Consider the following 27,347-nt stretch of genomic DNA (forward strand, 5'->3'; position numbering starts at 1 on the left):
AAGGTTTTCTAATATTAATGTATAATTAAAACCTTTTTAGTTTGATGATTTTCTATTTGCAACAATAAATTTTAGTTGAATTGATTTTAGAAATAAGAATGGTAAAAAGTCATTAATTTACTATGACTTTACATTATTCATTATTTTTAATCTTTTGTAATCATTTATCCCACTTTTCTTTTTATTTATAAAGCAAAGAAAAAAAAATTTATTTAAAGTTATTGTTATTGTTCTATTTTTGGGGTGTTTAATTTGTATATTAAAAAAAATTAACTTTAGTTTTTAAGGAAAAAAATGACAAAAAAAAAGGTTTTTGGCGGAATTTTTTTTAATGAGGACGCGACACGTGTACTTTAGGGATAATTCTGATGATTACTTTATTATATAGTATTGATTGATGATTGATAAAATCATTCTGATAGTTTTGGTGGTTAATAATTTCATATAACCTACAGGTTAGAAAGTACTCTCTCCGTGTTTTAATAAGTGTTACACTTACCAAATCCGGCCGTGTTTTAATAAGTGTTACACTTCCTTTTTTGGCAAAAAGCTACATTTAAATACTATATATTTCTCCTCTCATGGTCCCCACCCAAACCCACTACTACTTTTTTATTATATCTTTCCGCTCACATTCATTACTTTTTAATAAACTATTAACCCCACTATCTTTATTTTACAAATTTTTAATACTCCAAGTACCCCACTTACCTCTTATTTTATTTAAGTCAATTGTGAAAGTATAGTCATCCCTATCACTTGCCTAATCAGCATCAGAGAATGCATGTAGTATAGTTGGAGAGTCTCGATAACTAATTACTCCTTTATCTAGAGTACCACTTAAGTAACGTATTAAGCGTTTCATAGCTGACCAATGGTCCAAAGTGGGACGATGCTTGAATTGGGAAAGTTTGTTCATGGAAAAAGCTACATTTTAATGAGATATTGAAGGCCTCCAACTGTTGTCCTGTAGTCTTTAGGTTCATCAAGTACAACCCCGGAGCTAGCGGACAAAATTTACGTGACTATCATAGGAGTAGGAGATGGTTTAGTTTCAAGCATGCCCATTTTTGCAAGTAAGTCAGTGATGTATTGTCTTTGGCTTAAAAATAAACCAGTAGGAGTTGGCATTAGCTACACACCAAGAAAATATGAAAGATCATCCAAATCCTTAAGTGAAAAACATTGAGCAAAGCTTGTGACAAATGAGTTGACAGCCACCAAGTTTGGTCCGGTGATGATGTCGTCCACATATACAATTAAGTATATGAGGTTGCAGGAGTGATGTAAGATGAATAGAGATGCATCTGAAACGCAACGTTTGAACCCATGGCAAAGCAAGACATTTGTGAGTTCAGTGTACCATGCCCATGGTGCTTGTTTGAGGCCATAAATGGCCTTCTTCAGTTTACACACATGAGTAGGAAGTTTGGCATCAATAAATCCAGAAGGTTGAGACATGTAAACGGTATCATGAAGTGTACCTTGAAGATAGGCTTTATTAATATCGAGATGCCAGCCTTGTGAGACCGCGAGGCTTAGTAAAGTACGAATGGTGGCCGGTATGACAAACGGACTAAATGTCTCCGTATAATCAATACCGGGTCTTTGTTGAAAGCCCTTTGCCACTAAGCGAGGTTTGTACCATTCAATTGAACCTTCTTTCTTGTATTTAATTCGAAATACCCATTTACATTTGACAGTATTGTATGTGCTAGTTGAAGAAACCAAATCCGAAGTACCAAGATTGTAAAGTGATGCAAGTTCATCTTCCGTTGCTTGACGCTAAAGTGGATCTTTTAGAGCTTATGCAACAGTAGTTGGTGCAATTGGTTTGTTTTGAGTGGAGGTATGATGTGCATATTTTAGGTTTGGTTTAAAGATATTATTTTTGGACCTAGTTATAATGCCAAGTTGTTGGTTGGTGTCAAGAGTGGGATGTAACTCATGTGAGATAAGAGTGCTTTAGGTGATAATGTTAGTGTATGTAGACAGTGATGTGCTTTCCTCAATAGGAGATGAGTTTAAATTGTCACTAAAATGTGAGTTTTGGGAAATGGGTTGTGAGTTAGTGGAGGCTTCAAAGGTAGAGTGTGCATTGGTGGAATTTGGGAAGAGGGAGTAGCAACGTGTGAGGTGTTCTGATTTGGGGATAATGAGCTGCTATGATTTGGAGTTGGTAGGCCTAATGGATTATTAAGTGCTGGCATGTGTAGTGGATTTTATAAAATGGGTAGACTAATTGAGCACCAAGAATCAGGATGAGGAATGGAGGAGGCAGAATGCTTTTCAGCTAGTTGGGATACACGATTTCCATTTCTTCCTAACACTAGTACTTTTAATTTCATCAAGTTCATTTCTCCAAATCATTTTACAATACCCATGACAGTAAAATTTGTCTCGTCCAAATAAATGGTTAAACTTTCCTAACCGGCAAATTGAGGCCAAACATAGAGGATCAAACAGAGAACATTTGAACTTTTGATCTTCTCATGCTTATTTGTAAAATCTCTAAAGTGCAGGCCTTTTACTTCAGTCCATTTGCAAATAAAGCTAGAAGTTGAATACAGTGAGTACTTTGGAGCTATCATAGTGAGTCTAGTAGCCGTACTACACCCTGAACGATTGTCTGGCTTCATAATCTTAGGAGTTCCTTTCATGCTACCTGGACCAACTACTGTCAATTCAAATCATTTCCCTAAAGGATTCTACGTCATACCGTTGAAGGTAACTAATAATCTATTAAATGTAGCAAAAACAACCATTCTATGCTCAACTATGTGACCGAACATCTTGTATTTCTTGTAACAGGAGCCAGGGCAGAGGCAGATTTTGGTAGGTTTGACGTTAAGACAGTGATAAGAAATATCTACATACTGTTCAGGGAGCGAGCTTCCTCTAGCTGGAGATGATCAGGAAATAATGGACCTAGTTGCTCCAAGTGTTCCACTACCCCCCTAAAACAGGACCTTTCGACTTATGCATGATTATATCAAAAAATCTGGATTCCGTACAGCCATGCAAGTTCCATATAGGTAAATTTGCATAACCATAAAGTTTACCCGTGGTTCTGGCTCTAAAGAGGGCCTTTCAACTTATGCAAGATTGTATGAAATTTCTAAATTCGTTACACCCCTGCAAGTTCCATATAGGTAAATATGCATGACCCTTAAATTATACAGCAAATGATCAGAAATTATTTAGTGATGGATTGAACAGGTATCAAAAACACTAAAAGGTTGGAGCACCATTAGCCTTACACTTATTCAAAAGCATCATACTAGTTTAGTGTTTAAATGTAGGAGCATGCACCAAAGTATTGAAATTCAAAATCCACGAGTTAAAGTTCCAGCATTGCTTATCATGGGCGAAAAAGATTATGTCTTAAAATTCCCAGGCATGGAGGAAAACTTAAAAAGCCAAGCAATTAAGAAGTGTGCCTGACCTGGAGATTGTCTTCATGCCGGAAGAAAGCCATTTTGTTCAAGAACAATTGCCCAACAAGGTTAATGAACACATCATATCCTTCATCAACAAACACACCACCGAGTACAATAATTAGTTTTTCAGATATGCTATATGTACCGTGAATCCATGATGCAGTGCTTAGTAATAGCTATATTACTTCTCTTTGGTTTTGATGTTGTACTGCCTGGTGTTGTAAGCTATGAGACTAAAGAAACATACTGATACGATTGAGAAAGCTTTCCCAGCAACAAAGGCTTTTATTCTATGATGAAACAATTATTTTTCGTGAAAAGTGTATATACCACAGTTATTGCAAATAACAACATCATTAGAGTGAAATCAGGGAAGTAAAGGGAAATACTGATAAAAACAAGTCTGGAAATTTCAAATACAAGAGAACTATACAGGACAAAGGATCTACTTGTTTCTTACAATGGAACAAAAGACTTTAAAGACAACCTGGAAAGCTTGGAAACAGATCTTATTTGCTACAATTACCATCTGAAACATGAGAAAAGCCTAAATTTCATTCACGCCCAGAAGTTCCGAGTTCATACGCGGGGAACCTTGCAGATGTTGGTTCTTTCATATCTAGAAACAGGTAAGCCATACCTCCAATCCCTTCAAACAAAGAGTAAGGATTGTACCCACCGTGCATCTCTCTAGAAGCAATTAGTTTCAAGGCATTATCAAGAAGAAAGGACGCAAAGGCTTTGGCTTTATACAAGTAGCCCAAATTTCCTGTTTACCGGTATAGAGACAGGAAAACATATGCATTAATTTCCACTGATTCCATGGCAAATTCCAACCCTCTTGAACAAACCACGTCTCCAAACCACCTCAACAGCCTCTGAGGCTGCCTCCAGAAATACTTTATCTCCGAATACCTAAATATTTGTAAAATAATTTCATTAATAATCAAGCCTAATATCAACAGAGAAGTTTAAAGAGCACCTAGTATTTTAATAATGTGTTATGGCAGATATATTAAGGAGTAATAATAATAGAAATATTGTTAGAATTTCTGTTAGAGTTTGGTAGTGGAAGAATTAGTTAGTTAGTGGGAAGTTAGTTACTCACAGCTAGCTAAAGTGGGAAATGACGTGGACTCCACTACTATATAAATGTTGTAATAAATTTAGCTATCATCATTAATAAAAAAGAAATCAATTCTTATTCCTCTCAATTTTTGTTCTCTTTCTCTCTCTCTTCTTTCTCTTTTTAGACCTAGAGTCCACCATTAGAGAAGCTTTGAGATTCCTCCCTTATCATTGGTATCAGAGCTTCCTTACTATTTTCTTTCATTAAGAGATTATGGCGCCTCCACCTTTTACCAGAAGAGTAACTGCAATGGAGCAACAACTCAAGAACCTTGAACAGAGAATTTCGGATCAGAATTCCAAATTCGATCAGAAATTCGAAGAAATGATGAAATTGATGCAATCTATTCAAGCTGAGAAGGTTTCAAGTGGTTCGCATTCTTCCTTTGAACCTTCTTCACCTACCTCTTCGTTCAACAGTTTGAGCAGGTCCAATCCCACCAAGACCTTAGGTATGAACCTTAAACTTGAATTTCCAAAGTTAAATGGATCGAATCCAAGAACTTGGGTCAAGAAATGTTGCAAATATTTCACTCTTTGTAAAATTGCTGATGATTAGAAAGTCGATTTAGCTTCTTTGAATATGACTGATAAGGCTGAGAATTGGGTTATGAATTACTTGTCTGTAAGACGATCTGTGGTTGTTGATTGGAATGATTTTGTGGTAGATTTGTATGCTCGTTTTAGGGATAATTCTGCTTTAGATGTGGTTAAGCAGTTTAATCGATTGCAACAAGTGGGATTGATTAAGGATTATATTGATGATTTTGAGAATTTAAGATATGTAATGTTGATGAATAATCACATATTGCCCGATTGTTATATTCTTGAGAGCTTTGTGGGAGGCTTTAGGCCAGTTGTTAAATCGTTTGTTAAAACCTTTAAACCTATGACAATTGCTCAAGCTGTGGAATGTGCAAGATTGCAGGAAGAATCCCTAAATTCTGCTTTTGTTAACTTCAAGCAAACCAAACCCTCTACCTATCCTTCAAAAACACAAACCTCAAACACATTACCCTTAAACACATTAAACCCAAACACTTTACCTCCCCTTTTACCTATACCTAAAACTAAACCTATCTTACCAACTTTAACAAAAACACCTCATAATAACAGTAACTATAGGCATATTCCTGCTGATGTCAGGCAGGAGAAATTGCTAAGGGCCTATGTTACTACTATGACCATCCTATTCTAGGGAACACCAGTGCCAATTTAAGAAACCACGGTTGTTTACAGTAGAGATACCAAATTCTCAAGAGTCTGATGAGGAAGATGAGTTAGATGCAACTAATGAGTCTAGCCCAGAACCTCAGAATTCTATAAATGCCCTTGCTGGAATCAGTCTTTTCACACTATGAGGGTTAAGGAAGGGTAGGGTTAATGGCAAAGATTTGCACATTCTGCTTGATTCTGGTAGTACACATAATTTTGTTGATGTGAATGTGGCAAATAAGTTGGGATGTAGCTTAGATTAGATACCCTTTCAAGCAATATCAGTGGCTGATGGGAATCATATTCCATGTCAACATATGTGTAAGGGATTAACTTGGGAGATGCAGGGACATACTTTTGATGCTGATTTTCTTTTGATTTCCTTAGGTAGCTGTGATATGGTTTTGGGTATTCAATGGTTGAGACTATTGGGGCCTATTCAGTGGGATTTCCTGAAGTTGAGAATGGAATTCAGTTTGCTTGGGAGACAATTTGTTCTTCAAGGAATCCCTTCTCAGAAGTTGTTAGTGATAGAGGGTAACCCTTCTATTAAAATGCTGGATTCTGCAATACAGTTATGTTTGTTACAAGTCACTGAGGCTGCAGGATCAATAATGCACATGGAATAGGAAAATCAAGATATTCTTTTATGTCCTGAATTTATAGCTCTTAAGCAAAAGTATGGGGCAGTCTTTGAAGAACCTACTACATTGCCTCCAAAGAGGGGAGTTTTTTATCATTCTATTCCTCTAATGCCTGGGAGTACTCTAGTGAATATTAGACCTTATAGGTATTCATTAAAGCATAGGGACATCATTGAACAGCTTGTTCAAGGGATGTTGGATAGGGGAATCATTCAAAATAGCTCAAGTCATCCTTTTACTTTACCTGTGGTTTTGGTGGGGAAGAAGGATGGAACTTGGAGATTGTGTGTTGACTAAAGAAATTTGAATAATAGGACTGTCAAGAACAAATTTCCCATACCAGTAATTGATGAACTTATTGATGAGTTGGCTGGAGCTGCTGTTTTTAGTAAATTTGATCTGAGAGCTGGGTATCATCAAATGAGAGTCAATGCAAATGATGTGTTCAAAACAACATTTAAGACTCATACAGAGCATGTTGAATTTTTAGTTATGCCTTTTGGCTTAACTAATGCTCCTGCTTCATTCCAGGGTTGGATGAACCATGTGTTCAGACCATTACTTAGGAAATGAATATTGGTGTTTTTTTTTATGACATTTTAGTGTATAGCAGGTCATTTCATGAACATTGGAAGCACTTGGCTGAAGTTTTTGAACTTATGAAGGAGCATAGCATGTTTGCAAAGGAGAGCAAGTGTATATTTGCTACTTCTAGGGTGGGGTACTTGGGACATTTCATTACTCAACATGGGGTAGAAAATGAACCAAAGAAGGTGTCAGAAGTGAGTTGCTGGCCAGTTCTAGCTAATGTCAAAGATTTGAGAAGCTTCTTAGGCTTGACTAGATATTATAGGAAGTTTGTTAGGAGTTATGCTGTTCTTTGCAAGCCTTTGACAGAGTTACTCAAGAAGAATGGTTTTGTCTGGAGTGATCAAGCTCAGAAAGCCTTTGAAGATCTTAAGTCAGCCTTGGTTTCTGCACATGTCCTAGCTATTCCCAATTTTGAGAAGCAATTTGTCCTTGAAACTGATGCTTCCACGACAGGTATAGGGGGACTTTTGATTCAAGAGGGGCATCCTCTAGCTTATATTAGCGGGTTTTTGAGTCCTAAGTGGCAAAAGTTGTCAGTCTATGACAAGGAACTATTGGCTATAGTGTTTGCTGTGCAAAAATAGGAGCAATATCTTGTGGGAGCCCATTTCATAATCAAGACTGACTAGAAGAGTCTGAAGTGGTTGTTACAGTAGAAGATTTCAACTCCATTCCAGCAATTTTGGTTGTCAAAATTGATGGGATTTGACTATGAAATTCAGTACAAGTATGGGAAGGAGAATGTGGATGTAGATGCTTTGTCCAGGGTCCAGGGGTTTGAAGTTTTATGTGTGGCTGTATCAGTAGTAGATTCAAATTTGGCTTCCTTGATTACTTTAAGTTATTAGTTGGATGATAACTATTCAGCTATTATTCAGCAGTTGTAGAGTCACATTTCAGTCCCTGATTTCAGATGGGAAAACAACTTGCTAAGGAGACAGGGCAAGATTGTTATAGGGGCAGATGTTCAACTAAGGCACAAGATTCTTTCTTGGCATCATGAATCACCTTAAAGTGGCCATAGTGGAAGGGAACTGAACCTGAAGTGAGTTAAGAAGTTGTTATATTGGAGGGGAATTACTAAGGATGTCAGTGCATTTATTAAGAAATGTGTGGTCTATCAAGCATCCAAATATGACACATCAACCTATCCTGGTCACTTGCAACCTTTACCTATTCTAGAAGAAGTATGGTTAAATATCTTAATGGACTTAATTATTGGTCTCCTAAAATCTGCAAGAAAGGATGTCATTTTTGTAGTGGTGGACAGACTTAGCAAATATACTCATTTTATCGCTCTGTCACACCCATTTTCAGCTATTCAAGTGGCTCAATGCTACTTAGATAATGTTTTCAAATTGCATGGGTGGCGTAGATCTATTGTGAGTGATAGATTTTCAATTTTTCTCAGCCAGTTCTGAAAGGGGCTCTTTTCCCTCTATGACACATACCTTCTGCTTTCTATTGCCTACCATCCTTAGACAGATGGATAGACTGAGGTAGTTAATAGGTGCTTAGAAACTTATTTGAGGTGTATGACTGGTGAACAACCTCAAGAGTGGCAAAAGTGGTTGCCTTTGGCAGAATGGTGGTATAATACTCATTTCCATTTTGCTTTACAACTTACCCCTTATGAGGTAGTGAACAATCAACCACCACCCTTACATTTACCTTACCTGGCTAGAGAAACAAATAATGATGAACTTGATAGAAGCTTACAGAGAAGAGAAAGGATGATTTCTGAGCTCAAGTTCCACTTGGGAAGGGCACAGCAAAGAATGAAGACTCAAGCTGATAAACACAGGTCTGAAAGGGTGTTTTAGGTTGGAGATTGGGTCTGGCTTAAGCTACCGGCCTATAGACAGCATACTGTATTGAATAGAAGTAACCAAAAACTTTCTCATTAGTACTATGGGCCATTTCAGATTGTAGCAGCAATTTGGAAGGTTGCCTATAAGCTGAAGCTTCCTAGTGATGCTAAGATTCATGATACCTTTCATGTCTCTAAGCTCAAGGTTTTTAGAGGACAGCTACCTTTGGTTGCTCATATACCACCTGTGTTTCGGGGACACGCAGTTAATTCGGGGGATATTAAGCCTGCTGCTATTTTGGATAGAAAGATGGTTAAGTTCCAAAATAGGGCCCAAGTGCAATATTTGGAGCAATGGGAGGGTTTTCCTTCTTACGAGGCTACTTGGAAACTAGCTGATTATTTGGAGCAACGGTTTCCAGAATTTTGCCAAACTCAGACATGAGGACAAGTCTGTCAGAAGGAGGGAAGCTATGTTATGGCAGAAATATTAAGGAGTAATAATAATAGAAATATTGTTAGAATTTCTGTTAGAGTTTGTTAGTGGAATAATTAGTTAGTTAGTGGGAAGTTAGTTACTCATAGCTGGCCAAAGTGGGAAATGACGTGGACTCCACTACTATATAAATGTTTTAATAAAATTAGCTATCATCATTAATAAAAATGAAATCAATTCTTCTTCCTCTCAATTTTTGTTCTCTTTCTCCCTCTCTTCAGTCTCTCTCTAAACCTAGAGTCCGCCATAGGAGAAGCTTCGAGCTTCCTCCCTTATCATAATGATAAGTTGATAGCTCATGGAAAAGAATAAAAACAAGAAAAAGTACTGCAAGTTATCGCGGATTAGTAATCCACTGGAGATCAAATAAAGATTGGATACGGATGCGGTTTCTTAGTAGAATTTTCAGTTTAAATATCAAATTATTAACTAACCTAACACTCAGGTATCAGATCAGCAAGCACTCCATGTTCTTGAGTCACAAAGAATCTATGTGAGTTTATAGTAGATTCATTTACTCACTAGAAATACAAAAAAAAAAAAAAAAAAAAAAAAAAAAAAAAAAAAAGGTACTTTGGAAAACAAACAGGCTTATAATGTATAACGTAGTATCTTTCTGTAATAATAAGCCAAAGTCAACTACTCCCTCTATCTCTTAATTTTTGCTCCACTTTCCTTTTTGGAGTGTCCCATAAAGACCACTATTTTCCTTCCATAAACAATATTCTGGACCCATCATTATTTTCCTTCATCAACATTACACAACCAATAATTAACAAAGTGAACAAACACCTATAGGGAAAAATAAGGGGACATAGAAAGTAGAAATAGAGGAAAAAGATTCGTAGTTCCCTGAATGAAGTAAAAATTTACAGTTATTGTTCAAGGCATGGGAAACCCACCAATCAACTTATTACGATTATCTTAATAGTATATACAACTAAAACAACCACGTACACCAACATAACAAAAACATCAACCTACCCAAAAAATTAACAAATTTTGTTAACTAACCATACTAGTAAAGCAATCCTCAACAAATGCACGACACGCTATTATTAGAGCAAAAGATGAAGCCAAATCTACCACAGGAGAAATAAGTTGCTTATACATCCGAATCATGCTGTAAAAAGCCTAAAAATATTGTGGAAAGTGTTGTGCATTCAATACTGCAAACATCAACAAAAAAGTGAAATTGGAGTAGCAATTGTTGTGACGGGTTGATTTTGCCTAGTTGGTACTTCGGTTGTGTTTCTATAGTAGATGAAGATATTTCTTTTTGTTCTACGTCAATATACATAGAGAAACTTCCAGCTACTCAATGGAAGTTTAAATCATTTAAGATATGAAGAATGATGATACCAAGAAAGGAATCATAAGATACTCCTAGTAAAAGTATTAGGACGCAAGCACATGTACCTCATATGACTTAACAAGAGTAAGGGGAACACCAGGAATCCCATGACACCAATGTACAAGAACATCTCGTTTGATATCTTCCTCACTGGCCGGATAATCACCACTAGGAAAACGGTTCTGAATCATGCATAAAAGTGTATTTTTAACATCTTCACGTTCATCCAGCTTCAAATCTGTTTCCATCAAAACATGCATTATCCCAGCCAGTCCATAAGCAGCACCCAATACCTCTCACCATACCATTCAAGCACGAGTGGCCAGTTTCCCTTGTTGGGCATATTCCGTCCATCCTCTATGATATCGGTGGCAACTGACCTCCAAAAACAATGTTGTTATCACATATTAACAAACTCTTCCAGAAAAATAGTGCTAGGAATAGGAGTAAATGCACTCTACAAACAAAAGCTTAATATATAAAAGCATTAAATTTCACAGACATGATACAAATAATATACATAAGCCTAAGAAACCATCTATCTATAAGAAAATAAATCAAATTCATCAAGCTTTAATTTTTACCATAAGCTTTGGAGAAATCGTCCCTTCACCGACATGTTTGTTTACAAATAAAGAGGCCCAAATGAACCCAGCGCGACCATACAAAAACTCGTTCGAAATATTCTTGGGAAAATTTATCTGTTCCCATCAACCAATACCTTATAACTAGGACCACAAGTCCAAAGAAACTGTAAAAATGATTACAATAAAGAGTATAACAATCATGATCAAGTTTTTTGTTTTGAATAAACCTGCTTAAACTGAGCCAAATAGTAATTTAGCAACTTCACATCTCCTACATGCTTAGCAACAATAGCTCTGATTGCACTTACTCCAGCCCGGCCACAAATAAATGTCACATCCTTGTTAAACCCCTCATTAACAATCATCATATATAAACAGCTAAATTTTATAAAACAAGAATTAAATCTCTTTATTATAAGCTTGTTTTGGTGGGTAATAGAGAAAAACTTGAACTGATATAGAAGTAGCAATCAATTTGGAGAAGTAAGAATGAGAAGAAACATGATCACAAGACTTGATAATCTCCAAACAAAGAGTGACATCATTGATGTTCTTATTAACTTGGTAAGCTTTGAATAGCAAAAAAGCAGTTCCAAGTGCTCCAACATAGAGAGTGTAATCCGCTAGATTTTGCCCAGTTCTCCTCCACGTCTCCACCACCACCTGCAACAATTTCACAAACAGTTGGTGGGCATTACAACCATGCCCATGACACATACTGAAAACTAAAGCTGTTAAAAACTAACCTGACTCGAAATAACTCGAATCAATGTAAGACGACCCCACCACAAGCCACAACTCGAAACAATGTAAGATGACCCCGCCACAACTACGAGTAGCTAACTAAGGATGTGTCTTTTCCACCCCATTTTTTTTTTAAACTAACCACCCCAAATTTAATTAATCATAACTTATTAGAATTTATTTTAACAGTAAATTATTGTTGAGTAGCCTTATTAATCATGTTTTAAAACATATTGAGAAAATTGTGAAAAAAGGATCTTTTAAGTGGTTGACTTTTTAAAAAAGAAGCTTTTAAGTGAAAACTTGTGAAAGAGTACATTTTAAATTGTATTTTGTTTGTATAGGGTACTTGGGTGAGCTTGCGTAGTAGTCAACTTAAAAGGTCTTTTTTCACAAGTTTTCACTTAAAATGCCTTTTTTCAAAAAGTCGGCCACTTAAAAATTCATTTTTCACAATTTTCTCAACCATATTTTTCCTTAAACAAATTAAAATACTATCTTACTAGTTGAGACAAACACTACAAGGGGAGGGTGAGTTGTATGTGAGTTCTTAGTGGCTACTTTTGCGGAATATAAAAATAGAATGTAAAGGAACTTGTAATGCACACAATGTTTTACGAGAAAACCTTCCAGGGCCCAACTGGAAGTAAAACCTTGATCCTCTAAGGGATTTCCAAAACCAAATCAATCCACTATAATAGGGCTAACATACAAGTTACAACCTATTATACTCAGACCTTTACTCACAAGTTCCAGACTGAACTTGCTACACAGTAGGACCCCCTATCCTACCCAATCTAGGTCCCTGACTTAGATTCACTCATTCTCCTTGAGCACTCTAACTCTCAGCTTCAACCTTGAACCCTACAACACTGTATACAAAGATAAAACACACACACACACCCTTTAACCCAACCAATACAATGATTTAACTCTAGTATACGAAAGGTAAGATACACATGAAGTCCGAAACTAATATGACAAACTTGGCAAACTTACACTTTCAAGCACTCTTTGAATTCTTCACGCATAAACTCATAGAAAATATCAAATGTGATTACTACAATTTATATAAGACTAGCTCACATAGAAAGTAGGGTTTTCAAAAGATAATTATGTTATTTTACCAAAATCACAAAACATAGTTTTAAAGTAAATCTTTTAGAAGAAAATCATTTTAGGTAAACTTAACAAAGATAATTTTGAAAAGAATATTATCTTTTAGAAATCCGGATCTTACAAAATAAAATCTTCTTGGAAAATCTTTTCATAAAAACTTATCTTTTTAAAACTTTCCTATTTTAAGCTTGTCAAGCCTTTTGTCACATTTCTAATAAATCTCATATCTAAACTTTCAAATCCTATTTACAATAGTGAAATAAAAGTATAAACATATTAAAAACTAAATTGCTTCGTCAAATACTGTATTCCAGGTTACTTGGGCTTTATGGAATCCAGGGATAAGTTCCTGATGTCTATTCACTTCCAGTTCTCAACTAGAACTTCACAGGCCAAGTTTCTGTGAAACTTGTTGTCTTCAAAGCAGACCAAGTTGAGCTTCTCAATCTTGCTATCTTCAAGTTCCTGTTAGGGAACTCAGTTCGTTTTTGGTTGGAACTCTTCTCCTATATTTTTTTAACTTTCCTTGAGATCTTTGTGAGTCTTCATAGCTAGGTTACTCTTCCACTTCCAAAGTTAACTTCACCTGTTCTAATCACAACACTTAGAGAACTCTTATTAGTTGAAGTTTGCAAGTTTATATGCATCATCATAAAAACCTTTAAGCTTCAACAATTTCCCCCTTTTTGATGATGACAAACATTAGCAAACTTCTAAGGAAAGTTAATTCATATAGAAGGACATATTTTTGTATATTTAATTTATTGACAGAAAAATAAACACAAGCTATAAAACAGAACAGAACAGAAGAATAGAAACAGAACAAATCAAAACTTAAGCTATAAAACTAAATAAAGCACAACATTAGAGAAACTTCTGATACTCTATAAACTGGAACCCAAAACAACTTCAGCTTTCAAGTTTGCTTCTTCTTTTTCCCCTTTTGGCATTATCAAAAAGTCCTGCAATTGAAGTTATTAAACATCTACCCATAGCCCCACAAGCAATTAATCGAGTGTGGGAAACTGAAGGCAATGCTGCTAACTTCCCTTTAGTTAGTTCCACTTTCCTGCACATGCTTTCATAACATACAAAACAAACATGTATATGCAAAGTTCAAAATATTCATTAAAAACCAAAAGATAATCCTACTAAAGTCGATTACAGGCCAAAATAGTTCAAATTTTCACAAAACAAAAACTGAAAATGTTCATGACTAAAACAGCAGGAAGAAAAGATGAAATTAAGGCTAGGCTAGGTGTTGGGAATATTTTAAGCCGTTAACCCCAAGCCTAAACCCCACTATGATCATACACTTCAGCATGGTGGCGTCCAAAGGGAAGGAAGCTAGAGCAAAAGAGTTGCCAACAAGTTTTAGGAACTTGTAAACCGTTCACAAGGTGAAGGTTACACCCCTTAACGATCCATGAGGTCGTCAACTCCAAAAGGTTTTGGACCAAATAGGGTTCGGGGATGAAGGTACAAATCCAACCCAAAAGAGATTGAACTTGCCCTAAATAGGCCTCTACTTCATTCTTCTCGTATTACTGTGCGCTTTTTGACTAACGTACAAACATTAGATTAATCCTAAACCTGTTTATCTATGTTGGTTGAATTTAATGCACAAGCAAACTATTATTAGCGATCACTTGAATTATAATCATATTAACCTTAAACAAATTTATTAATTATCTTATTAAGCGTGATTACAAGTACAAATTCCCTTTAAACATGCATAAAAGGCGTGATTAAGCAATAACAATAATAATAAATAACAAGCAACATAATAATCAAAAATAATAATTATAATCATAATAACAATCATAATTATCATAATTATCATAATCATGTTAAAGCATAATAATAGCAAGATCCTAGACATGATACTAACAAGATTAATAACAAACCCTAGCATGTCACTAAGCAATAAAAATCAAAGCTTTAAACCTAACATGATACTAGAAAAGAGTAAAAGGCATCCTAAACATGTTACTAGAAAGCAATAATAACATCCTAAGCATGATGCTAGGAATTAATAAATAATAAACATGCTTTCTACAAGAATAGAGCAATAAGACTACATACTTTGATGCCTCATACCTCTTTCTAATAACAAAATACACGCGTTAGTAACTTCAAGGAAAATATAAAATCAAACAATCAAATTAAATAATTGAAAGAAAGATTTGGGACCAAACCCTCAGAAATTATAACCTTTCACGTCTAGGGCGAAGGCAACTTCGAACTCAGCTAGGTGTTTCTAGATCTCGTGTATGCGGAATTATGTTATGAAAAGCTAGAGAGAGAGAGAAAGAGAAGATTGTTGATTGTAGATTGTAGATGATTGATGATTGAAAACGGAGGTTCAGGACCCTATTTATAAGAAAACAGTCCGGAAATAGGTAGAATTTAATAAGGAATAAAACTCCACGCTGTTGCCGCAAAACCGACTCTGTCGCTTGGCGACAAGCTCTGTCGCGTGGCAACAAGGCTTGTCGCGTAGCGACTGTCGTTTGGCGACAGCCTGGATTCCTACGCACTTTTAAACACGGAGTCCACTTATCAATTAAAATTGTCTCGTAAAGTCCGTATGGAAACTGAAATCGTATTTTTCATAAAATAATATTTTATTCCAAATAAAACTTATCAAAATCTAATTATTAAATCTAATTTTATTAGGACTTAAAAGAACCTCCTAGAGAATTCTAGAAGATTATAATTAATTCTAATAACTTTAGGAATAATAATTAACGTTGGGCCCTCCCCTAGATCATCGGGCCACATGTAAAGATCAAACCAGGCCCAGTTTAGTATTTTGGCCATAACTTCCTCATTATTCATCGAAATTGGGCTTATAATATATCGTTGGAAAGCTTTTTGCAAGCCCCATCCAACTACACTATTATTGGACCCTTGTCGTAGACTAACTAATCTGGATTAGCTATTTTCATAAAATAGAGTTGTTTTTCGAAAACTGAAAGAAAGGATTTTAACCGTAACACCTGACCTTTCACACTTTCACTTCGTTCGATTATCATTCGACGCAAAAGGTATTCGTCACTGGGTTTGGTTTTGGGGAGACACAAATGGGTGTCTACACTAGGCTGAGATGGGCTAAATTTATGATAGGCTAGAGAGATATGAACTCCAAAATCTTCTTGTTGTCCTCCTTTGAATGCTTAATGCTTGCCTCTAGTTTATCTTCCAAGTTCTTGATAGCCTTCTAGAACTCCACCTTCTGTTCCCTTAGACTCTTCTCAAGACCCTGTACTCCTCTCTCTAACTTCTGTATTTTCCCGGTAGCCTTTCTAAGTTGTTTCTCAGCAACTTTTGCTCTGTCAACAAGTTCTGCAACCTTCCCTTCCAGCACGTTTTCTTCTTCGTCGTCCTATTTTAGAGGCTTCTCCATACTAGTTGACAGCCTTCTACTTTTTCTCAATGGTTTCCCTAAAGCAGCCCCTTCTTTCTTCTTTCAACTAGTAGTGGATTTATTTTCTTCAACCTTCTGAATCTTCCCATTCACTACTTCTAGGCTTATACCAAGCAGAGTTTCTTCATTTATTACATTTTCTGCCTTCTCTCTCAATCCCCCATATTTTCCTTTGAGATCAACCCCAAGTGTTTCAAAAAACAGTGGACAGAATAGCTTCATAACCCACTTTGTTCTTGCTAAGAACATAGTGATCTAAATGTTGATACATAAGGGAGGGAAAGTTTATTTTGATTTTCTTGCACAAGAAGATGACAGCCATGTCCATCAAACATGCTTCCCCCTTCTTTTGAGTTCTAGGCAGAATAGTCTTTTTCACAAGGTTAAACAGAAGTTTGTTCATGGGGGTCAAATCATTATGACTCATGGTGTTCTTCCCCCTTTTTCCTCCTAGAATTTCAACTATATCACCTCCTAGAAAGTTTCCTACCTTCACAATAGATTTTCCCTTCACATACATCTCATAACCCTCAGTTGGAACTTTAAGATTGTTCCTAGGGTTTTTACATCAAATTCAATTTTAATTTCATTTACTTCACTAGAAATTACCCCTTTTTGTAATTTAAAATTCTTGCAAAATTCATTCATAGCCAATGGATACATGCAATTGTTGGATGCTTTAACTAATAAATGTTCCCAATCTTGAAATTTAATCAAACCTAGGAATTCCAAAAACCTAGATTTCCTACACCAACTTATATCAAGCCAATGACTAACCACATACCATCCTCCTTGAGCCTCAAGCTTTGATTGATCAGCTGTAATCTCCTCCTCTATTGGATCGTCTTCCCCCTCTGATTCTACAATCCCTACGACGAAGTCCTCAACTTCTTTGATGTGTTCCTTTACTGATTTTCCCTTGTCCTTTCTTTCCCTCCATGCTCTCAATCTTTTAAGAATGTTCAAGGTTTCCACTTCTTTAACTATCGAAATCTTCTCTCTAGGGTTTTTGTTTGAAGTGGAGGAGGTTGGTGCAGTTTCGTCTTGGGTTTTCTCTGGTTCTTTGTAGGAGACCATGGTTAGAGGTGAGACGATTTTGGGTTCAGATTTTGGATCGTCTTGAGAGTGTTCGGAAGAGCTAATGGATGTGATAATGGCCATAATTTTCAAGGTTAAGTTTTTTAGAGAAGCTTTGAGAATTTTTGACAGTGAGTAATTTTGATTTGACAGTGATGAGTGAAGGTGGGTAAAGATGCCTTTTTTAATTAATAAAACGGTGCGAAGGAATTGAATGGTTTTACTGTTTAGTCATTAATTGAACAAGTTTAATTCATTTTCAAAATTTAAATAGGATTTTTGCCAAACTTCGTTTTATTTCCAAATTCATTTTATTTCCAAAAGGAATTTAATTACCAAAAACACATATTTGGAACACGCTTTCTACACACATGCAATGTACATTACTATTTACACACGCAATAGAGTGTTTGTGAACTAACCTCTAGGAATTAACCAATGGTGACACTTCAGCTATGTTTAGCACAACATAATTGTGCTAGATGCTCTTTTTGCTCTTTTTACATTATTTCTGATTTTGCCATATCTTGGAACTTCAGAAGCAATCAAGTCAGCTTGATTATCCTAAGTTCCAATCTCAATTTCTTAAACCTTTCTCTGTTCAAGGGCTTGGTTAGAATATCTGCAATTTGATTTTCAGTGGAACAAAATTCTAACTTAATATTCCCTTGCTCCACATTATCTTTTAGAAAGTGATGCCTAATGTGGATATGCTTGACCTTTGAATTTTGAACTGGATCTTTAGAAATACATATAGCACTAGTATTATCACAATAAATAGGGACACATTCAAATAAAATATCAAGATCTCTAACTTGTTGCTTTATCCATAACATTTGAGAATAACAAGCTGCTGCAGCTACATACTCAGCTTCAGCTGTAGACAAAGCAACTGTGTTTTGCTTCTTGGAACCCCAAGAAACAAAACAAGGTCCTAGAAATTGTGCCATACCTGAGGTGCTTTTTATATTAACCAAATCACCGGCATAATTAGTGTTAGTAAAGCCATTTAAATCAAATGAGTCACTTCTAGGATAGAAGAGACCTAAGTCATCAGTTCCTTTCAAGTAACGAAGGATTCTCTTTACTGCTTCTAGGTGAGACTCCTTTGGATTATCTTAGAACCTATCACATAAACCTAGACTAAAAGATATGTCAGGTTTACTAGCTGTTATGTAAAGTAGGGATCCAATCATACCTCGATACATAATTTGATCTATGCAAGTTCTAGATGGATCTTCATCCAATCTTGTAGCTATACCCATAGGGGTTCTATTTGGTTTTGCATTATCAAACTTGTATTTCTTAACCAGTTCCTTAATGAACTTCTGTTGATGGATCAAAATGCCTTCCTCAGTTTCCTTAATTTGCAAACCAAGAAATAAGTTGAATACTCCCATCATGCTCATCTCAAATTCTCCACTCATAAGGTCAGCAAAGTACTTGCATAGAGATTCATTAATTGCACCAAAAATTATATCATCAATATGAATTTGTACAACTAAGATATTAGTTCCATTTGATTTTAAAAACAATGCTTTATCAATTTTACCACGTTTAAAACCATTTTCCAAAAGGAACTTAGATAGTCTTTCATACCATGCTCTGGGAGCTTGATTAAGTCCATAAAGGGCTTTGTCAAGCTTGTAAACATGGTTTGGAAACTTTGTATTCTCAAATCCAGGAGGTTGTTCCACATAGACGTCTTCTTTCAGTAAACCATTTAAAAATGCACATTTTGCGTCCATTTGGTACAACCTAAATTCCATATAAGCAGCAAAAGCAATAAGTAAGCAAATAGCCTCTAACCTGGCTATTGGAGCGAATGCTTCTTCATAGTCGATTCCTTTTTGTTGATTGAAACCTTGTACCACCAATCTTACTTTGTTCCTTAAAATAATACCATGTTTATCTAGTTTGAACCTGAATACCTATTTCAATCCAATTGTCTTTTGATCAACTAGTCTAGGTTCCAGATGCCAAACTTTATTTCTTTCAAATTCGTTTAGCTTAGCTTGCATAGCATTAATCCAGTCAGCGTCAGTTAAAGCTTCAACATAGTTCTTAGGTTCCATCGAAGATATGAATGCATAAAATGCACAGAAGTTCCTAAGCTGAGATTTGGTTTGAGTTCCTTTAGTGATGTCGCTCATGATTGCATCAATTGGATGTGATTTCTGATGATTCTAGGACTTTGGTGCAAAGTCCTTGATTGGATACAACCTTTCTTTATTGTTGTTGACTAGTACTTCTGTTGTAACTTCATCTTGTGATTCAGCTTGAACTTCTTCTAGAACTTCTGGTTGCTCTTGATCTTGATTTTGAGCTGGAGTTCCTTGTGCATCTTCTGTTGTTTGCACTTCATTTGCTTTAGTGTTTAACTCACCTTCATTTTCTACATCCTGCTTATCCAATGATGTTGATTCCTCATCTGAATCATACTTTCGTACAAATCCTATTTCAAAATCATCATCATCCTCTTGTACATCAATCAATTTTTCAGTTTCATCAAAAATTACATGTACAGATTCTTTAACACACATTGTTCTCTTATTATAAACTTTATAGGCTTTACTGTTTGAGGCATATCCTAAGAATACTGCCTCGCCACTACGTTCATCAAACTTTCCCAAGTTTCTTTTACCATTGTTATGAACAAAACATTTACAACCAAAAGATCTAAAGTAAGAAATATTAGGTTTTCCTTTTGATGAGTTCATAGGGAGTCTTATTGGTGATGGCTCTGATTTATACTCTATTTAAGATATAACAAGCTGTATTCACTGCTTCTTCCCGGAAGTTCCTAGGCAGACCACTTGAGATCAGCATTGTCCTGGCCATATCCTCAAGACTTCTGTTCTTGCGTTCGACTACTCTATTATGTTGTGAAGTTCTTAGGGCAGAGAAGTTGTGATCCATTCCATGTTCTGTGCCAAATTCATCAAACTTGGAGTCTATTGCATGATCTGAACTTAGATGCACCAAGGGATTACCTGTTCTTCTCTGTTCTTTCTTCACAAATGCAACAAACTCATCAAAAGTTTCATCTTTTCTAACAAGAAAGAGCACCCAAGTGAACCTGGAGTAATCATCAACAATAACCATTACAAATCTCTTACCACTTCTACTTTGAATTCTCATTGGACCACAAAGATCCATATGAACAAGTTCCAAAGGTCTTTTGGTGCTTACCATTTTCTTTGATTTGAACGAAACTCGAGTCTGTTTAACTCTGACACATGCATGACATACTTTATCATTTAGGAACTTAATACAAGGGAACCCTTCTACTAATTCCTTGGATCTAAGCTTATCAAGCAAAGTAAAACTTGCATGACTAAATCTTTTATGCCATAATAAAGGATCATCCTCAATAACACTAAGACATGTCAAACTACTATTAGAAACCTCGTTGAGATCCATAGTATATGTATTCCCTTAACAAGTTCTTTCTAATATAATGTTCCCAGTGTCATTGTGGATGATTTTGCACTTATTAGAAGTAAAGGTAATAGAGTTACCTTTGTCACTAAACTGTGTAATACTTAACAAGTTGTGTTTGAGACCCTCGACCAAAAATACATTTTCAATAGCATGGGAACTTGACCTTCCTACCTTTCCAATAGCAATTATATCACCTTTCATATTATCACCAAAAGTCACAGTTCCACCATAGTAGGCATCCAGTGAGAGAAATACAGATTTATATCCAGTCATGTGCTTAGAACAACCACTGTCGAGGTACCAAGTGTTGTTCCCCCTCACTAGAACCTGCATGAAGAATCAAACATCAATGTCTTCTTTGGGTTCCTGTGTAACAGATGTTTAACATGATTTTCATTCTTTAAAGTGTTTTTTTCTTTCTTAGGACATTTAGCTTGCTTATGTTCTATCTTACCACAGAAATAGCAGACAATAATATTAGGTAGGTTAACATACTTCTTTTCTTTCTGGAACTTCTTCTTATAGCCTAAGCCTTCAGTCCTCTTGGTTTGGACATTAACAATCCATTCAGGTATACTATACTCAATTGGTTATTTTCCCTTCCTAACTCTTTCAAGTTCCCCTTCAAGATTTGCTTTCTTCACTTTTAATTTTTCTAAAACATATTTTAATTTTTTAAAATTTGGATACTGATCGAGAAGAGAAACTTCAAAGTTAGGAACTACTTCACCAATTTTTAACAAAGACAATTCCACAATCAAAAGAGTGTTTTCATGTTTTAGTCTTTCAAGATTTTCTTTCAGATTTACATTGTCATCAAAAAGAAAAAAAAACCCATTTTGAATATCAAATTTCATATTGTCCATACATTCACTGTGTTCCTTGTAAGTGTCAAGTGCCTTGTCACTTTGTGCTTTAGCTCTATGGAGTTCCTTTAAATTTTCCTGAATATCTAACACAGTATGTATCAAATTTTCTTTAGAAAAATGTCTTAATTCATTACAAGAGTACCATACCTCAGCCTCATATTCTTGTAGCTTGGCCTTTTCATCAGTCTTAGCCATAATACATAGATGAGCCATTTCTTCTGACGGTTGGTCTTCTTCTTCCGAATCTGAGTCTCCCCATGCAGCCATCATAACATTCTACACATTTTATTTTGTGAAGTAAGGCTTATAGACTTTGGACTCCTTGGCTTGATCCGTTCCTTTGAACTTCCCTTTTTCATTCTCCTTTATTGGACAGTCTCTTATGAAGTGATCTTTTGAGCCACACTTGAAACATGTTGTGTCTTTGGAACTTGAAAGTTTGTTGTTTCTATCAAACTTTCTGTTGTTCATCATTTTCTTGAATCTTCTTACTAGCAAAGCCATCTCTTCCTCATCAACTTCAGATTCCTCAGAGTCTTGTACTTTCAAAGCAAGACTCTTGTTCTTGAAACTTTCGGCATTGGAACTTAAGTGTAGTTCATGAGTCATCAATGATCCTGCTAGTTGTTTCATATTAAACTTTGTGAAGTCCTTAGATTCCTGCGTTGTAGTTACCTTGGATCTCCATCGTTCGTCTTGTGGAAGACTCCTTAATATCTTTCTGGCCTGTTCATCTATAGGAATGTGTCTGCCAAGGGAACTCAGTTCATTAATAATATCATTAAATCTTGAAAACATTTCCTCTATGGACTCCTTAGATAGCATTTCAAACCTTTCATACCTAGAGATCAATAGATCAATTTTAGAATGTTTTACCTCATTAGTACCTTCATGAGTAACTTCTAGTGGATCCCAAATCTGTTTAGAAGACTTGCATCCCATGATTCGGTAATATTTAATGGGTCCAAGTCCACAGTGCAAATATTTGATAGCTAAAGCATTTAACTCAAGTTTCTGATAATCTTCTTTATCAAAATCAGAAATAAGTTTAGGAACTACCTTGTTCTTCTCATTGGTTGAGGTTACCTCAAAATCACCAGATTCAATTACACGCCATACCTGCTAATTTTCAGCCTTAATGAATATTTCCATCCTGTTCTTCCAGTAGGTATAAAACTTACCATTGAACATAGGTGGACGTTGGGTAGAATACCCTTCTTCAAGTTTCTCTTTGTAATTCATCTCTCCTCAGGAACTTATTCAGCAAAGTTATTCGCTTACACGTGAGAACCGTGCTCTAATACTAATTGTCACTTGAGACGAATACTACAAGAGGGGGGGGGGGTGAATTGTATGTAAGTTCCTAGTGGCTACTTTTGCGGAACATAAAAACAGAATGTAAAGGAACTTACAATGCACAAAATGTTTTAGGAGGAAAGCTTTCAGGGCCCAACTACAAGTAAAACCTCGACCCTCTAAGGGATTTCCAAAACCAAATCAATACACTATAATAGGGCTAACACACAATTTACAATATATTATACTCAAACCTTTACTCACAAGTTCCAGACTGGACTTGCTACATAGTAGGACCCCCTATCCTACCCAATCTAAGTCCCTGAGTTAGATTCATTCATTCTCCTTGAGCACTCTAACTCTCAGCTTCAACCATGAAGCCTACAACACTCTATGCAAAGATAAAACACACACACACACACCCTTTAACCCAACCAATACAATGATTTAACTCTAGTATACGAAAAGTAAGATACACATGAAGTCCGAAACTAATATGACAAACTAGGCAAACTTACACTTTCAAGCACTCTTCGAATTCTTCACCCATAAACTCACAGAAAATATGAAATGTGTTACTACAATTTATATAAGACTAGCTCATATAGAAAGTAGGGTTTTCAAAAGATAATTATGTTATTGTACCAAAATCACAAAACACGGTTTTAAAGTAAATCTTTTAGAAGAAAATCATTTTAGGTAAACTTAACAATGATAAATTCTGAAAAGAATATTATCTTTTAGAAATCTGGATTTTACAAAATAAAATCTTCTTGGAAAATCTTTTCATAAAAACTTATCTTTTTAAAAGTTTCCTATTTTAAGCTTGCCAAGCCTTTTGTCACATTTCTAATAAATCTCATATCTAAACTTTCAAATCCTATTTACAACAATTAAAGAAAAGTATAAACATATTAAAAACTAAATTGCTTCGTCAAATACTGTATTCCAGGTTACTTGGGCTTTACGCTATCCAGGACTAAGTTCCTGCTGTCTATTCACTTCCAGTTCTCAACTAGAACTTCGCAGGCCAAGTTTCCGTGAAACTTACTGTCTTCAACGCAAACCAAGTTGAGTTTCACAATCTTGCTGTCCTCAAGTTCCTGTTAAGAAACTCAGTTAGTTCCTGGTTGGAAATCTTCTCCTATCTTTTTTAACTTTTCCTGAGATCTCTGTTAGTCTTCATAGCTAGGTTAATCTTCTAATTCCAAAGTCGACTTCACCTGTTCTAATCACAACACTTAGAGAACTCTTATTAGTTGAAGTTTGCTAGTTTATATTCATCATCATCAAAACCTTTAAGGTTCAACATATCTTCATTAATATTTAGTTGCAACAAAGGGTAATATTACAACTAAAATTTGACAGAGGTAATACTTTTTTTTTGGTTCAAACAAGTTGAAATAAGATGAGCATAACATGCCCAACTGACCTGACAATAATTTAGATCACTTGAACCCGAAAAACACACATATTAACCGTATTAAACCCCCGATTTGATAGCAATAGAACGAAGAACACACAAATAAAAAGATAGAGAGAGAAAGGTATAGTTTCTTTGATGTTTAAAGCTAGTCTTTCGAACAACGAAGCAGTTAAGTTGTAATTCATGTAAAGAAGATTCAGAAGTGTATTTCCAGAAAATTCTTGGTTATTGGATGGAGTTGTTGTTAAGGTCTCGGGAACATAATCAGGCAACTCATTTTGGAAATAACGTTTCACCATTTTAACTCTCTACTCTGTGCTCGGTTAGCGTTAATTAGGGGGAGATATCATGTCAGAAACTTTGAGAGAAGAAATATAGCGGTGGTAGCAGTTCCGCATGACACGTTTAGTGGAAGTGCGGAACATACAACTTCTTATGTACTTGATAAAAACTTACTCTGTAGTCTACATATATATTACCAAGCAAACATTGGTGGAGTTAGTGGGGAACTCATCTTGTGACTTTAAGGTCACAACTTTAAATCCCAACAACTACAAAACGCTTGGGAGTAGGGGGATTCTCTTACCTCCTCCTCTAAGCGATGACCTGCGGAGCTGGATTGGCTAAACCTAAAAGAGGTGTCAGCTCAATAGGGTCTTTCTTATTATCTTTAAAAAATAAAATAAAAAAATAAAAAAATAAAAAACCCTACATATATATATTCCGTATATATATTACTAGTTTTATGCCTGTGCGATGCCCGATTGTTTATTGAATTTTAAGAGAAACTTTTTATGTTATTTGTATAGTATTTTCTACTAACTGATTGATAATCACCTAGAATCATACTTGTAAAATAAATAAAAAAAATATAGTATAACCTTTCATAAAGATATGGGTGATTTTAGAAAAGAGTTTAGGCTATTTTGTAGTTCTTGAAAGTGATGCAAGTAGCATGGTCAGAGTAATTAGAATAAATCAATTTGAGGTTGCACCTATTTTCACATTAATAGATGAAGTTTCTACAATAAGTTGTGATTTTAATACTATGGATAAAGTATTGAAACATAAAGTTTTTGTGTTAAAGGAGAGAAAATATAAAGTTTACAGATGAGATTACTAAGTTAGAACTAATGATTCAAAAGCTCTTAATTTTTATATAAATTTAAGGTAATTTAACATTAGGAAACCATAAAATATTAACAATATGAAATACATAAAGCAAGATAATTAGTTGATACTCTTATCTGATAATAGTGCTTTATGTTCAAGTTTTACGTACTATAAGTAATACCAAAGTTTTTTTTAAAAAAAAAAATTCAAAACTAAAATATATGAGTGTTTTGGATAATAAGAAAATAAAGCAAATACATAAAAAGTTGAGTTTGACAGAAGTGACGTAGGGTTGTAACAGTCTGTTATCTAAAGTTGTGATCTCTTTTCGTTTTCTCTTGGTTGCATGTTAAGACTTAAGATACCAGTTATATATACTTATTAACATAATAGCATGTCTCTTTATTTTTTTTTATTTTTCTTATTTGGGGAGGACAATGTGAGTACAATTATACCTCTATATACCCTTTGGATCCGCAACTTGTACATACAACTGTAGACACCTAAAAATGTCTCACCAAAACCAAACCCAATGATGAACAACTTTCATCGCCATTATTGGTTGGGTCAAGTATTTAATCTCGAAAGTGCTTAAAACCTATATTTAGTCAACAAATCAGTCAAGTCATTTATTCAAACTCGGTCCAACTCACATCCTAGCCCAAACCCTTTTAATTCATTTCATGTTATTTACTAATTAAGCCCGATTAATATATAATAAAAACCCTGAAATTATTCCGGAATAGCGGAAACGGCACCTAAAATATCTCGTTCTTAGTTGTTAAGCAAAGATAAAGATGAATCTTGACGGTTTTCAAGAAAACCTGAATACCGTATGTTTTGGGTAATTTTACTCATGCCACGTGGGACGACTGGATCGTGACACGTGTCATACCCCGATTAGTCCAAATTGGACCAATCCCCATTTAACAAGTGTCATTCCCAGAATGTGGGAGAAAACACGGCCTTTAAGGGCCCAAATCCCGAGAAAGCCGTAATTCGGCGTAGCCCAACAGAATATGGTCAAAATGACCTAATCAGGGGCACATTTACCAATGACCCTATAAATAAGGAGATTTTCCCCATTTTGGGGACACCTACAATTAATTACAACATACTCTACATTCTCTTACATCAGAGAAAACACCTGATCTCAGAATCCCAGAAGATCCTCTTTAATTTCCGCACCTTTTTCATTCTCCTAGGCGTTCTAACTTGATCGTTGGAGGCGGAGCTCCTACCACCCGGAGTCTCCGTTGTTTTGCAGGTACAGGCGCAATCAGATCAATCTCTAAGCTGTAACACTTCCGAGGGACAAAAACACCCAAAACATTTGGCGCCGTCTGCGGGGAGAATACCTCAAAGATGGTTCAAGAGTCTGTACCAGCTCCTGACCCCAAGGATCATCAGCTGGAGGTCTTTACAGACCAGGAGGATGATGATCCTCAGGTCGAAACCTACATGGACAAAGATGAGTCATTCATTTCCAAGCGCCTCCATCCTAGAGATACCCTGGAACGAGGTGACAATCAGGTGGGTACAAGCAAGCCCCTGGGCAGCCGGA

At 35.6% G+C, this 27,347-nt stretch overlaps 2 pseudogenes; one reads left to right on the forward strand and one right to left on the reverse strand.

Moving 5' to 3' along the window:
* The first annotated feature begins 1,580 nt into the window (after positions 1-1,580).
* On the forward strand, positions 1,581-3,562 carry LOC145588720 (epoxide hydrolase 3-like; annotated as a pseudogene).
* A 267-nt stretch (positions 3,563-3,829) lies between these two features.
* On the reverse strand, positions 3,830-24,969 carry LOC145587657 (lanC-like protein GCL2; annotated as a pseudogene).
* Between the last annotated feature and the right edge of the window lie 2,378 nt (positions 24,970-27,347).

This window comes from Chenopodium album, chromosome 17 (assembly GCF_948465745.1).
Source record: "Chenopodium album chromosome 17, dcCheAlbu1.1, whole genome shotgun sequence".
Classification (NCBI taxonomy): Eukaryota; Viridiplantae; Streptophyta; class Magnoliopsida; order Caryophyllales; family Amaranthaceae; genus Chenopodium; species Chenopodium album.